Source organism: Odocoileus virginianus, chromosome 27 (assembly GCF_023699985.2).
Source record: "Odocoileus virginianus isolate 20LAN1187 ecotype Illinois chromosome 27, Ovbor_1.2, whole genome shotgun sequence".
Classification (NCBI taxonomy): domain Eukaryota; kingdom Metazoa; phylum Chordata; class Mammalia; order Artiodactyla; family Cervidae; genus Odocoileus; species Odocoileus virginianus.
In genome coordinates this window covers 13,238,558-13,250,070 of record NC_069700.1, presented here as the reverse complement: position 1 = coordinate 13,250,070, position 11,513 = coordinate 13,238,558, and the positions used below count along the sequence as shown (strand labels likewise).

The 11,513-nt window shown below is 42.4% G+C and overlaps 1 long non-coding RNA gene across 1 annotated transcript in view; it reads right to left on the bottom strand.

Annotated features, from left to right (window-relative positions):
- The window catches only part of LOC110126236 (uncharacterized), a 119,855-nt gene extending 118,688 nt beyond the window's left edge, over positions 1-1,167 (bottom strand). The window contains exon 1 of the long non-coding RNA XR_002310355.2: positions 1,011-1,167. This is a non-coding gene — a long non-coding RNA (uncharacterized lncRNA). The remainder of the gene's footprint in view (positions 1-1,010) is intronic.
- Between the last annotated feature and the right edge of the window lie 10,346 nt (positions 1,168-11,513).

Sequence of the window (11,513 nt, the reverse complement as noted above, 5' to 3'; positions counted from 1 at the left end):
TGACTAAAAGAAGTGGGGAGGGAAATGAATTGCTCTGCTCATATCGTATCTGCTTCTGCTTTTTCTCCTGCTCAGGAGGAACTGCTGATCTGATTAGTCATGATTCAGGTTGATTGTTGGGCTTCTTTCCCTCACAATCTCTCAGGTAGAGGGCAGAGGCCCTCGCTAAGATGCTGTATGGGGTTTCGTTGTAGTCTGTAGATTCTGAAGAAATATTCCTTTTTTATGATGCCAGATGTCAATTATAATCAGTATAATATGTCATTGATCCAGTCAAAGAAGTGAGTGTCCCCTACGAGATGGCTTGATGATGCTTTGAAGGCACTGTGAGTGGAAACCCAAGAATGTCTGCATCCTGACTGCAAATACCCCACCTCCCTCCAGGATTCTGAATGGGCAATACTCAAGGAACAGTCATGGGAGAAGAATCAAAATGCAGAGTCTTAAATGGCACAAATGCTCCTTAATCCCCAGTGCTGGCTCCTCTGATAAAACCAGGACTCTAGTCCACAGCTGAAGTGCCAGTCTAAGCAAGAGCTTCATGCCCAACTTATCAGAAAATCCAAGACTAGGGAACAGCCCACTGGGGCACATCTGTGGGGCTCTAGAGTTTAAAATATGATGATCCCTAGGAGGGACTGTGAGTCAGGTTTCTAAGAGGGCTACACTTTTTTGGAGAAGATGGGCAGTAATGGCTTCAGGGAACAGGGGCAAGATGCACACGGAACAAGGGAGAATGGGTATCATTTTATAGCCTGGTCACCACGCCTCCCTTGAGCCTGTGTCTGCATGGCATGGTGCAAACCAAAGAAATGTATGCTGGTCAGTTGAGGTCCTCTGTCTCTTCATCTTTGGCCAACTGGCCAGGCAATATTCTGGGATGCTGAGGACATTTCTCTCCTTAACCTCCTTTAAGGAGTGAGAGTCAACAAATGTGACTGCATGAGGGTCTACAGTTGCATGAAAGTAGAGAATCACTGCCTTTGAAACAGCCTGTGGGAGAAGCTTACCAGGAGACTTGGCAAACTGGGGATGACAAGGTCCTTGGTAGAATGTGGGCAAGACGGTAGCAGAAATATCCTTTCCCTCCTTTTGTGAAATGAGTGCTCCTTGGGCTTGGAGGTGCCTGAGAAAGGCTTGCCGTTGCCACTGACCATCGTGTGTACCTGCAAGAACAATACAAGTCTGGAATAAAAACCATTTCTCTTCATAAACAATGCATGATCTTATGCTTCTACCTTAAAGCCTTTGGGGAATAAATTAAGGCATATAAAAGAAAAAGAACTATATTTATGCAAATTAATCAACCAGTTTATAATATCACACCTATTTCCAAACATTTTCTTCTGAGCAAACGGTCAAGTTTGAGGGACTATAGTGGGTAAGATGGTGACCCCCCCCAAAAGTTATGCCCACATGCCTCAGAATCTGTGAATATGACCTTATTTGGGGAAAAAAAGCCTTTGCAGATGTAATTAAGAATATTGAGAAGAGGATATCATTATGGCCCTAAATCCATGACAAGTATCCTTCACAGAGACACACAGGGGGAAAGGTGATGAGAAGATGAAGGCGGAGATAAGAGTGATGCAGTTACCAGCCAAGGAATGCCGACAGTCACAAGAAGCTGGAAGAGGTGAGGAACAAGTTCTCCCCTTGAGCTTTCAGAGAGAGGACAGCCCTGCTGACACCTTGTTTTTGGACTTCAAGCCTCAGAAGGGTGAGAATATACTTCTGTTGTTTTAAGTCACCAGTGTATGATCATTTGTTACAGCAGACAAAGGAACACAGGTATTTATTTCTTACTGTACTTTTTGTTAAATTTCAAATGTACACCCACAGAGAGATACATATATTCAGGTTGAGCTTCTGCAATTCTCCAAATACTCAGACCTTATATAAATCCTGCCAGGTGCATCTAATTTCAGCTCTTCCCTCCAACATGGAAGAGGCAAGAAGCATCTCCCTCGGTCTCATTGTCTGGGGAGGAGAGGAAGAGGAAGGGCATCCTCTCAAAGGACCAACTGACCTGCCAAATCAAATGGAACTGGAGGTGGTCACCACCTTCCACCAGGGACTCCACTTGTGTTTCACAGAGAAAGAATTGATGCGATGCTACCAAACTCAGCTCCGTCCTTTCCCTCTGCTCCAAACAGAGAGCACATATCTTTGGTAGCTGGTTTCTGAGCTCTAAACACGGGATTCTATGTGGCTAACTTCCTGGATCTGGAATTGAAGGTGCAAACCCTCCCTATTCCAGCTCCCATTTAATCTAGCATGATATTCTAATTCTGTCTCATTTGCACCATCTTCAAAAAAGTGTTGGTTTACTCAAAGTTGATTTCTATCTCCCCTGAGAAACTAAAAGAGCAGAGTGGGCTCCAGGGGAGGATTGAGGAGGGTGACTTGGCTGAGAAAATGATCTGGGTTCCCAACCCATACGATTAAATGAAGGGCTTTCGGGCTTTAATCAATTAGGTCAAAAGGTATGACAGATTTTGAAGGAATGAAATGATCAAAAGGCACTTCCCCCCCAAGATTTGAATAAGTTCAATTCAATTAAGTTTCTGATAGGAAGGCACTTTATTAGTAAACAGGTCTCCAGCAAGAAGGCAGCAGAAAACAAATTCTAGTGAGAAAGCAACAGGCAGTATTCTCCATAGTCGCTTCTCAACTTTCAGGGTCTTGTGCTGTATTTTTCCATTAAAAAAAAAAAACAAACCCACACATAGGAAAAAAAAAAAAAAAAAAGGAAGCTGAAGGTTACTGCCAAAACAGATCAGTTCCACCAAAAATGCTCCAGAGAACTCTTTTCCCAGCCCTGGAAATTATGCGGCTCTCTCCACCCTTCTAAATTACACTGTCCTGATAGATTTTATTTGCCCACTAAAAATACAGAATGGAGATATCAGCTGATAACACAGCTCGTGCTACTTTTGGCTGAGTCTGTATTTGTTTTCCAAGAACAGAACCAAGTTCTGGATCACAAGATCTTTAGAAATAAAGCCAGAGTGTCTTTGTCCTTTGCAAAAATGTAGTGACTGTCTTTTATCTCATGTCACAGAGGGGACCCAGAGGCTGCAGCTATAATATATCATAATTTTGTAGAAATCACAACTGAAATAGGAGTACATGGATATTGCATTTGGATTCTGCTCAATATGTGTATCTCCCTTCCTCTAAACCTTCTTAAATATTCCAGAGCCAGAGACAGAGAAAAGAGTGACAGTGAAATCAGTTTGCAAGTTAAAAGCAATCACAGCTACAGCCTTGATGTAAAAACAGCAGCCAATAGCCTCAGTGTTGCTCCTAATTTGGGTCTAGATTGACCTGCTGAGGAACCTGCCAACACAAGAACACTAGTTGGTCCTGTCACTTATGTCCCACTGAAATGAACGCATTCAACTTCAAACTGGTAGCTTCAAATAAAGGCAATGATTTTTTCCAGCTGGTACAATTATTTAATACAATACCTGCTGGCTCTCCAGAAGTAATATTTTCCTCTCCTCGGCAACAATGAAAATTACCCTGTCTTGGGGACCACCAATTCAAACCATACAAAATGTTCTCAACTTGAAGTATAAGATTTTTCAATGACAGTGATTTGCCATATGGAGGAATGGGGGGTGGGGGGGAAAGTTCCAGAGATACAGAATAAACTAGAGGAGAGAGGGGAAAAAAAAAGTTAACAGAAGGCCAAAGCCATTTCATTATTGTAATAATTATTCTTGTAATGTTTTAATCAAAGGAAGCAGCCGGTCTCTCTCCCCTCATCTATATTCAAGCTCCCACACTTCGTAGGTGTTAATCTCCACGCCTTCAGGCTGTTAGGAGGGAGCGGAAACTGGCAGCCCCTGCGCTGCAGAAGCCTGTAGCATAACAGTACCTGGCACTGCCCTTAATTATCTCAATTATGTTAATATGTGTTGTTTGTCAACAGCTAGAAAGAACTGCGACTGTTAGGCAATTGGGGAGATCGGTTTTTAGATGTAAGCTTGGGCAACTTGGAGGTTTCCCTTTGGTTATAATTTTTAAAAGATTGTTTAAGGGATTTTATATTTACAAGAGTGAAAGAAGAATCTAAAAACTCATTCCACAATCTCATCTGGTGTCTGTTTTCCGAAAGTCATTTGTCCTATGTTGTTACAGTAAGTTTTTATTCTTCTTCACTGGTGATCAAAAAATATGTAAATGTGTAAAGCATATAAATGAGTAAAGACAAACGGGATACCCACAGATTGTAAGGGGATGTGAGAGATTTATTTCTCAAGAGCTAAATTAACTAATTAATATATAAAATCAGTAGCACATGCTTTTCAAATACAACAGAAAAACATTTAAGACTATTCGTGTAAGAGAAAACAGTGGTATTAGTATTCAAAACCCTAACACTAGCCTCTGTTTTTCAGAGCAGCATGGCGAAGCTTATATGAGAGTTCTGGTCCATTTTCTAGTTTCCTGGCATAAACAACGCCTGGAACCCAGCCCAGTCCAGTCCACCCATGCGGAGACCGCAGAAGTGAATCGGACCAATGGCAATAGAGTCATTACTAAGTCACCAAACACATGCCGGGTGTGATCCCGTATCAGCAACAGAAATGAGAAACAGCACTGTGTACTTTTTTCGTAAGCCATTTCTATTCACAGTGTGAGCTTTTCTGAGGATTTCCAGGGCTGCCTGGGCTGATCATGGCCTGATCACTGGAGGGAGAGAGGCGAGCGGTGGCTTGCCTGCTCTGATATCAACAATCTGACCTGCAGTTTCCTCATCTGTGGAAATAATGTTAATCAGCCTAGCTGGTTTTGATCAGCCAGCTCTCAGAGCCTCTGTCCTGGCTTGCTGGGTTGGCCCAGAACTGGGGCCTGTGTAAAGATGGGCATGTTACCATTCTGTCAAAAGTGTCAAAAAGGCACTGAAACTTTCTTTCCAAATCCCCAGGGGACCCTCGAAATATGTGACTCTTCCAGAAAAACAGTCCTTAGACAGCAGGGCAGATGGAGGGAACTGTGGTTAAGAACCTGGGTTCAAGCCCCATCTTCCATCGACTTGCTGGGTGATTTGGGGAAAAAGTGTAACCTAAGTCAAATTCTTTACCTGTAAAATAAGATTAATGCAATAATCTTCTCACTGAAAAGCATTAGTCACTCAGTTGTGTCTGACTCTGCAAACCCGTAGACTGTAGCCTGCCAGGCTCCTCTGTCCATGGACTTCTCCAGGAGAAGTTGGTAACCATTCCCTTCTCTGAGGGATCTTTCTGACCCAGGAATTGAAACTTGGTCTCCTGCATTGCTGGCAGATTCTTTACCATCTGAGCTACCAGGGAAAACCCACAATTTTCAATGGGTTACTGATAAAAAATTAATTGAAACAATGTAAGAAAAGTTTTATAAGCTATCAAAAACTACATAATGTAAATCTCATCCCACTTTTCTTGTGAAGGTGAATCCTGCTTTTAGATTCACAGCACACTTATTCTCACTGAGGTGCTGGTACGTCACCCTCAGTTCAGTTCAGTTGCTCAGTCATGTCTGACTCTTTGCGACCTCATGGACTGAAGCACGCCGGCTTCCCTGTCCATCATTAACTCCCAGAGTTTGCTCAATTTCATGTCCACCGAGCCAGTGATGCCATCCAATCATCTCATCCTCTGTCATCCCCTTCTCCTCCGGCCTTCAATCTTGCCCAGCATCAGGGTCTTTTCCAATGGGTCAGTTCTTCGAATCAGGTGGCCAAAGAATTGGAGTTTCAGCTTCAGCATCAGTCTTTCCAATGAATATTCAGGACTGATTTTCTTTAGGATGGACTGCTTGGATCTCTTTGCAGTCCAAGGGACTCTCAAGAGTCTTCTCCAGCATCACAGTTCAAGAGCATCAATTCTTCGGTGCTCAGCTTTCTTTATAGTCCAACTCTCACATCCATACATGACTACTGGAAAAACCATAGCTTTGATTAGATGGACCTTTGTTGGCAAAGTAATGTCTCTGCTTTTTAGTATGCTGTCTAGGTTGGTCATAGCTTTTCTTCCAAGGAGCAAACATCTTTAATTTCATGGCTGCAGTCACCATCTGCAGTAATTTTGGAGCCCAAGAAAATAAAGTCTCTCACTGTTTCCATTGTTTCCCCATCTATTTTCCATGAAGTGATGGGACCAGATGCCATGATCTTAGTTTTCTGAATGTTGAGTTTTAAGCCAACTTTTTCACTCTCCTCTTTCACTTTCATCAAGAAGCTCTTTAGTTCTTCTTCACTTTCTGCCATAAGGGTGGTGTCATCTGCATATCTGATATTTTCCCGGCAATCGTGATTTCAGCTTGTGCTTCATCCAGCCTGGGATTTCGCATGATGTACCCTGCACAGAAGTTAAATAAGCAGAGTGACAATATACAGGCTTGACGTGCTCCTTTCCCGATTTGGAACCAGTCTGTTTTTCCATGTCCAGTTCTAACTTGCTTCTTGACCTGCATACAGATTTCTTAGGAGGCAGGTCAGGTGGTCTGGTATTCCCATCCTTTTCAGAATTTTCCACAGTTTATTGTGATCCACACAGTCAGAGGCTTTAGCATAGTCAATAAAGCAGAAGTAGATGTTTTCCTAGAACTCTCTTGCTTTTTCAATGATCCAACAGCTGTTGGCAATTTGATCTCTGTTCCTCTGTCTTTTCTAAATCCAGCTTGAACATCTGGAAGTTTACAGTTCACGTACTGTTGAAGCCTGGCTTGGAGAATTTTGAGCATTACTTTGCTAGTGTGTAAGATGAGCGAAATTGTGTGGTAGTTTGAACATTCTTTGGCATTGCCTTTCTTTGGGATTGGAATGAAAACTGGCCTTTTCTAGTCCTGTGACCACTGCTGAGTGTTCCAAATTTGCTGGCATACTGAGTGCATCACTTTAATAGTATCATCTTTTAGGATTTGAAATAGCTCAACTGAAATTCCATTACCTCCACTAGCTTTGTTCATAGTGATGCTTCCTAAGGCCCACTTGACTTTGCATTCCAGGATGTTTGGCTCTAGGTGAGTAATCACATCATCATGGTTATCTGGGCCATGAAGATCTTTTTTGTATAGATCTTTTCTGTATGTCACCCTCACAAAGTGAATTTTATTCCAATGCATACAGTCTCCAAGATTTTTTTGTTGAGGAGGACCTACCTCCTTGCTTACATGGTAGAACTTGATTCCATGGAGAAACAGAAAAAAAAAACTGTCTGCTTATACTGAAAAGGAGTTGTTATTACTTTTTTGCTTTTCAATGCTGATTAGAAATGTGGTCAAATTACAAAAACTACCACAATATTGTAAAGTGATTAGTATCCAATTAAAATAAATAAATTAACTTAAAAATTAAAAAAAGAAAATGTAAGAAAAAAACCACATTATTGAATCAGCATACACTCATTGAAACTTCAAAATAGTGCTGCTTTAAGGGTGTCTATCTCATGAGTTTCACTGCATGAACCTAAGGAAATAAAATGTTCTCTGCAACTCAAAAAAAAAGAAGAAATGTGACCAAATTAAATAGAATGTTGAGCTTTTCTGCCTAAAAAGATCTGGAGAGATTTTAATTTGCTGCATCCCTGATGAGAGAAAAGTTGAGTGAGACAGTGGGGTCTTCTCTTGTTCTGCAGTCGTGGTGACCAGAGCGATGGGGTGGGAGGGAGCCTGTTCTCACAGGTACCTTCCACTGGTCCTGCTTCCAGCCTGGGTCAGGGAGCAGAGCCTGGGTCAGCTGATCTCCTCCCAGCAAAAATGTAATTGCAGTAGGGTTGCTAGATACAATACACAACACTGGGCTGAATCTGAATTTCAGATAAACAACGAATGTTTTTTTTAGAATAAGTGTGTCCCAAATATTGCTCAATCTGGTAATCCCTAACTGTTGCCTGAGGCAAAAGAATTGTGGAATCATGTCCTTTTTTTTTTTTTTCTTTAGAAGAAGATGAACCATAGCCATCTTCTAGTTCAACCTCCTCGTTTCATGTCTGAGAAACAGGAAAGCTACTTGTCCTCATAAACACTACGAGAGCCAGGCCGAGAATCCCCCGAGTGCTAAGGTTCTACCAACAGCAATTCTGGCACGGCAATTTCCTCTTCTTCTTTTTTTACAAAGCTACTGAATTTACAGTATCTTCCATTTTTCTGAATATTTTTTCACATAAATACAGGAAATTATTGAGCTGCTGTTTTTCTCTCTGTGTATGTGTGCTAGCCGCTCAGTCGTGTCCGACTCTTTGCAACCCCATGGACTGCAGCCTGCCAGGCTCCTCTGCCCATGGAATTCTCCAGGCAAGAATACTGGAGTGGGTTAGCCGTTCTCTTCTCCAGGCAAACTTCCTGACCCAGAGATCAAACCCAGGTCTCCTGCATGGCACTGTTTTTATACTGAAGCCTTTGTATGTCTGTGGCCAACAGAAACAGCCAGCACTAAACGGTTCACTAATGATTACCTAGACCTGTGCTGACCACAGGATGCGAGGACAGGAGAGGACTTTGTGTGAGGTCAGTTACTTCACAGGGTTTCCACCATGGCTTAACTTGAGACAATGAGGTCATCAAGCCAGGAAGGTGTAGAATAAAGAGGGAGAAGGAAGGAGGCCCATCTGAACTCAAAAGCAAAGTATGTGTTTTAGTCACAGTCTCATCCTTTGCCCTTTGTCCTCTGACCTTCGCCTACCTGCAGATTCAAGGCTGCCCTTGCCTCCTTCCGCTGCCATAGCTGGGGCCCGTGAGGACGCAGCCATTTATCACACTAGCTCCCTTTCTTCTCTCAGGAGAGCTGGGCCTGGGCATGGTTTGGCAGCAGATTGCTACCTCAAGGTCAAAGCACACAACAAAAACATCACGTAGCACAATTAAAGCTGGATTTGAAAGAAGGCTGGGAGCCTTACCATGTTTTAGGTGCATACGGGGCAGGGGAGGTTGGGGGAGACGACATTCAAAGGCTTCAGTTTCATGAATATAAGGCAGGACTTCTCCCCCTTTCCTTGTCTTTTCAGATATTTTCCCCCTGTGGTATGAGACACTTTGTACCCACTGAACCTTCTAAAAAGAATGGTGGGGACAGGCTTTGTCTGGTCACTTTTCCCCCCATCGTTCAGAGCTGGCCAGCACACGGCAGCTCTGCAACAGGCCAAGCCTTGACGCTTGCAGACTATCTTTGGAGCTGATATTCATCATGCCCTCTTCTGTGACTGGCACGCAAGGGACTTTCCCCTCTGTGCTCCCTAGTTAGTGCTGAATCTCCTTGGCAAGGCGGATGGTGACCGCACAACTTCACACCTGCCAGTGCTGGAAAGTTCTGGAAATACGAACTCTGTGCCAGACATTCCTCTGGAGCACTTCACCCCATCCAGTTCCTCATTCTCCCGGCCGTTAGCCCAGTCACCAATTTCCTGTACTTGGTTCAACTTTTTGCAGCGAAAAGTATGCAAAGAATGTAGCTGAGAACCAAGTGGCTGCCCAGCCCTCGGGCTCCAGCTCTGGTTCCCTGGCTGCCCTCAAGACCTCCCCTGGGCAGCAGGCCTCGCATTTTCCCAAGCGCCCTCACAGCTGTTCCTGCCTCACTATTTGGGCGACTTTCACTTCACTTCACTTCACTTCACTGTGAGACTGAGTGGGCAGATTCAGATCAGGCAACATGTTGTGAGGATTTCCCTCATGACAGGTTCATACTGGGCCATTTCATCTATTTCACCTAGTGGTATCCTGCTGACCATCCTACAAAGTCAAGAGAAGTTACCCATCATACAGATGGAATGCTTGAGAAGCAGAGAGAGGAATGCCCCAGGACTGAAAGCTGACTCTTCTGCTACATGACAGCTCACTTACTTTCAATTCTGTGCTCCAAACAGACATATGGATTGGTGAACAGAAGAGAGAGCCTAGAAATAAATCCACACACTCATAGTCCATCTTTGACAAAGGAGGCAAGAATATACAGTGGGAAAAAAGGCTCTTCAGCGAGTTGGGACAGTTGGACAGCTGCATGTAAAGCAACAAACTTAGAACACACCCTAAGAGCACACACAAAAATAAACTCAAAATAAAACAAACATATGACACCATAAAACTCCTATAAGAGATCATAGGCAAAATGTTCTCTGATATAAATCATACCAATGTCTTCTTAGGTCAGTCTCCCAGGGAAATAGAAATAAAAACAAGAACAAGAAAAAACAAGTGGAACCTAATCAAACTTACATGCTTCGCACAGCAAAGCAAACTATAAACAAAATCAAAAGACAATCTACAGAACTGGAGAAAATATTTGCAAAAGATGCAACCAACAAGGGCTTAATTTCCAAAATACACAAACAGTTCATATAACTCACAACAAAAAAGCAAACAACCCAATTTAAAAATGAGGAGACCAAGATAGACGTTTCTTCAAAGGAGAAATTTGTTGTTGTTGTTTAGTTATGAAATTGTGTCTGACTCTTGCAACCCCATGACCTATAGCCTGCCAGGCTCTTCTGTCCATGGGATTTCCCAGGCAAGAATACTGGAGTGATGCCATTTCCTTCTCCAGGGGATCTTTCCTGTATCCCAGGAAATTGACCCACGAATTGAACCTGTATCTCCTGCATTGGCAGGTGGATTCTTTATCACTGAACCACCAGGGTAGTCCAAAGAACAAATGCAGATGGCTAATAGGCACTTAAAAAGATGTTCAACACTGCTAATTACTAGAGAAATGCAAGTCAAAACTACAGTGAGGTACCACTTCACGCTGGTCAGAATGGCCATCATTAAAAAGTCTACAAATAACCAATGTTGGAGAAGGTGTGAAGAAAAGTGAACCCTCCTCCACTGTTGGTGGGAATATAAGCTGGTACAGCCACTGTGGAAAACAGTATGGAAGTTTCCCAGAAAACTTAAAATAGAACTACCATCTGACCCAGCATTTCCACTCCTGGGCGTACATCCAGACAAAACTATAATTCAAAAATATACATGCACCCTTTATGTTCATAACAACACTATTTACAATAGCCAAGACACAGAAACATAGATGAATGGATAAAGAAGATATGGTACAAATATACAGGGAAATATTACTCAGCCATATAAAAGAATGAAATAAGCCATTTGCACCAACATGGATGCAACTAGAGATTATCATACTAAATGAAGTGAGACAGAAAGACAAATGCCATATGTTAACACTTATATATGGAATCTAAAATATGACACAAATTAACCTATCTATGAAACAGAAATAGAATCACAGATATAGACAAGAGACTGATGGTTGCCAAGAGGGAGGGGTTTGGGGAAGGGATGGAATGGGGGATTAGGGTTAGCAGATGTAAGTTTTTGTATACTGAATGGATAAACAACAAGGTTCTACTGTATAGCATAAAGAACTATTAATGTATTCAATATTCCATGGTAAACCATAATAGAAAAGAATATTAAAAAAAAAGAATCATGTGTGTGTGTGTGTGTGTATCAACTGCTTTGCTATACAGCAGAAATTAACACATTGTAAATCAACTATATTTCAATTTAAA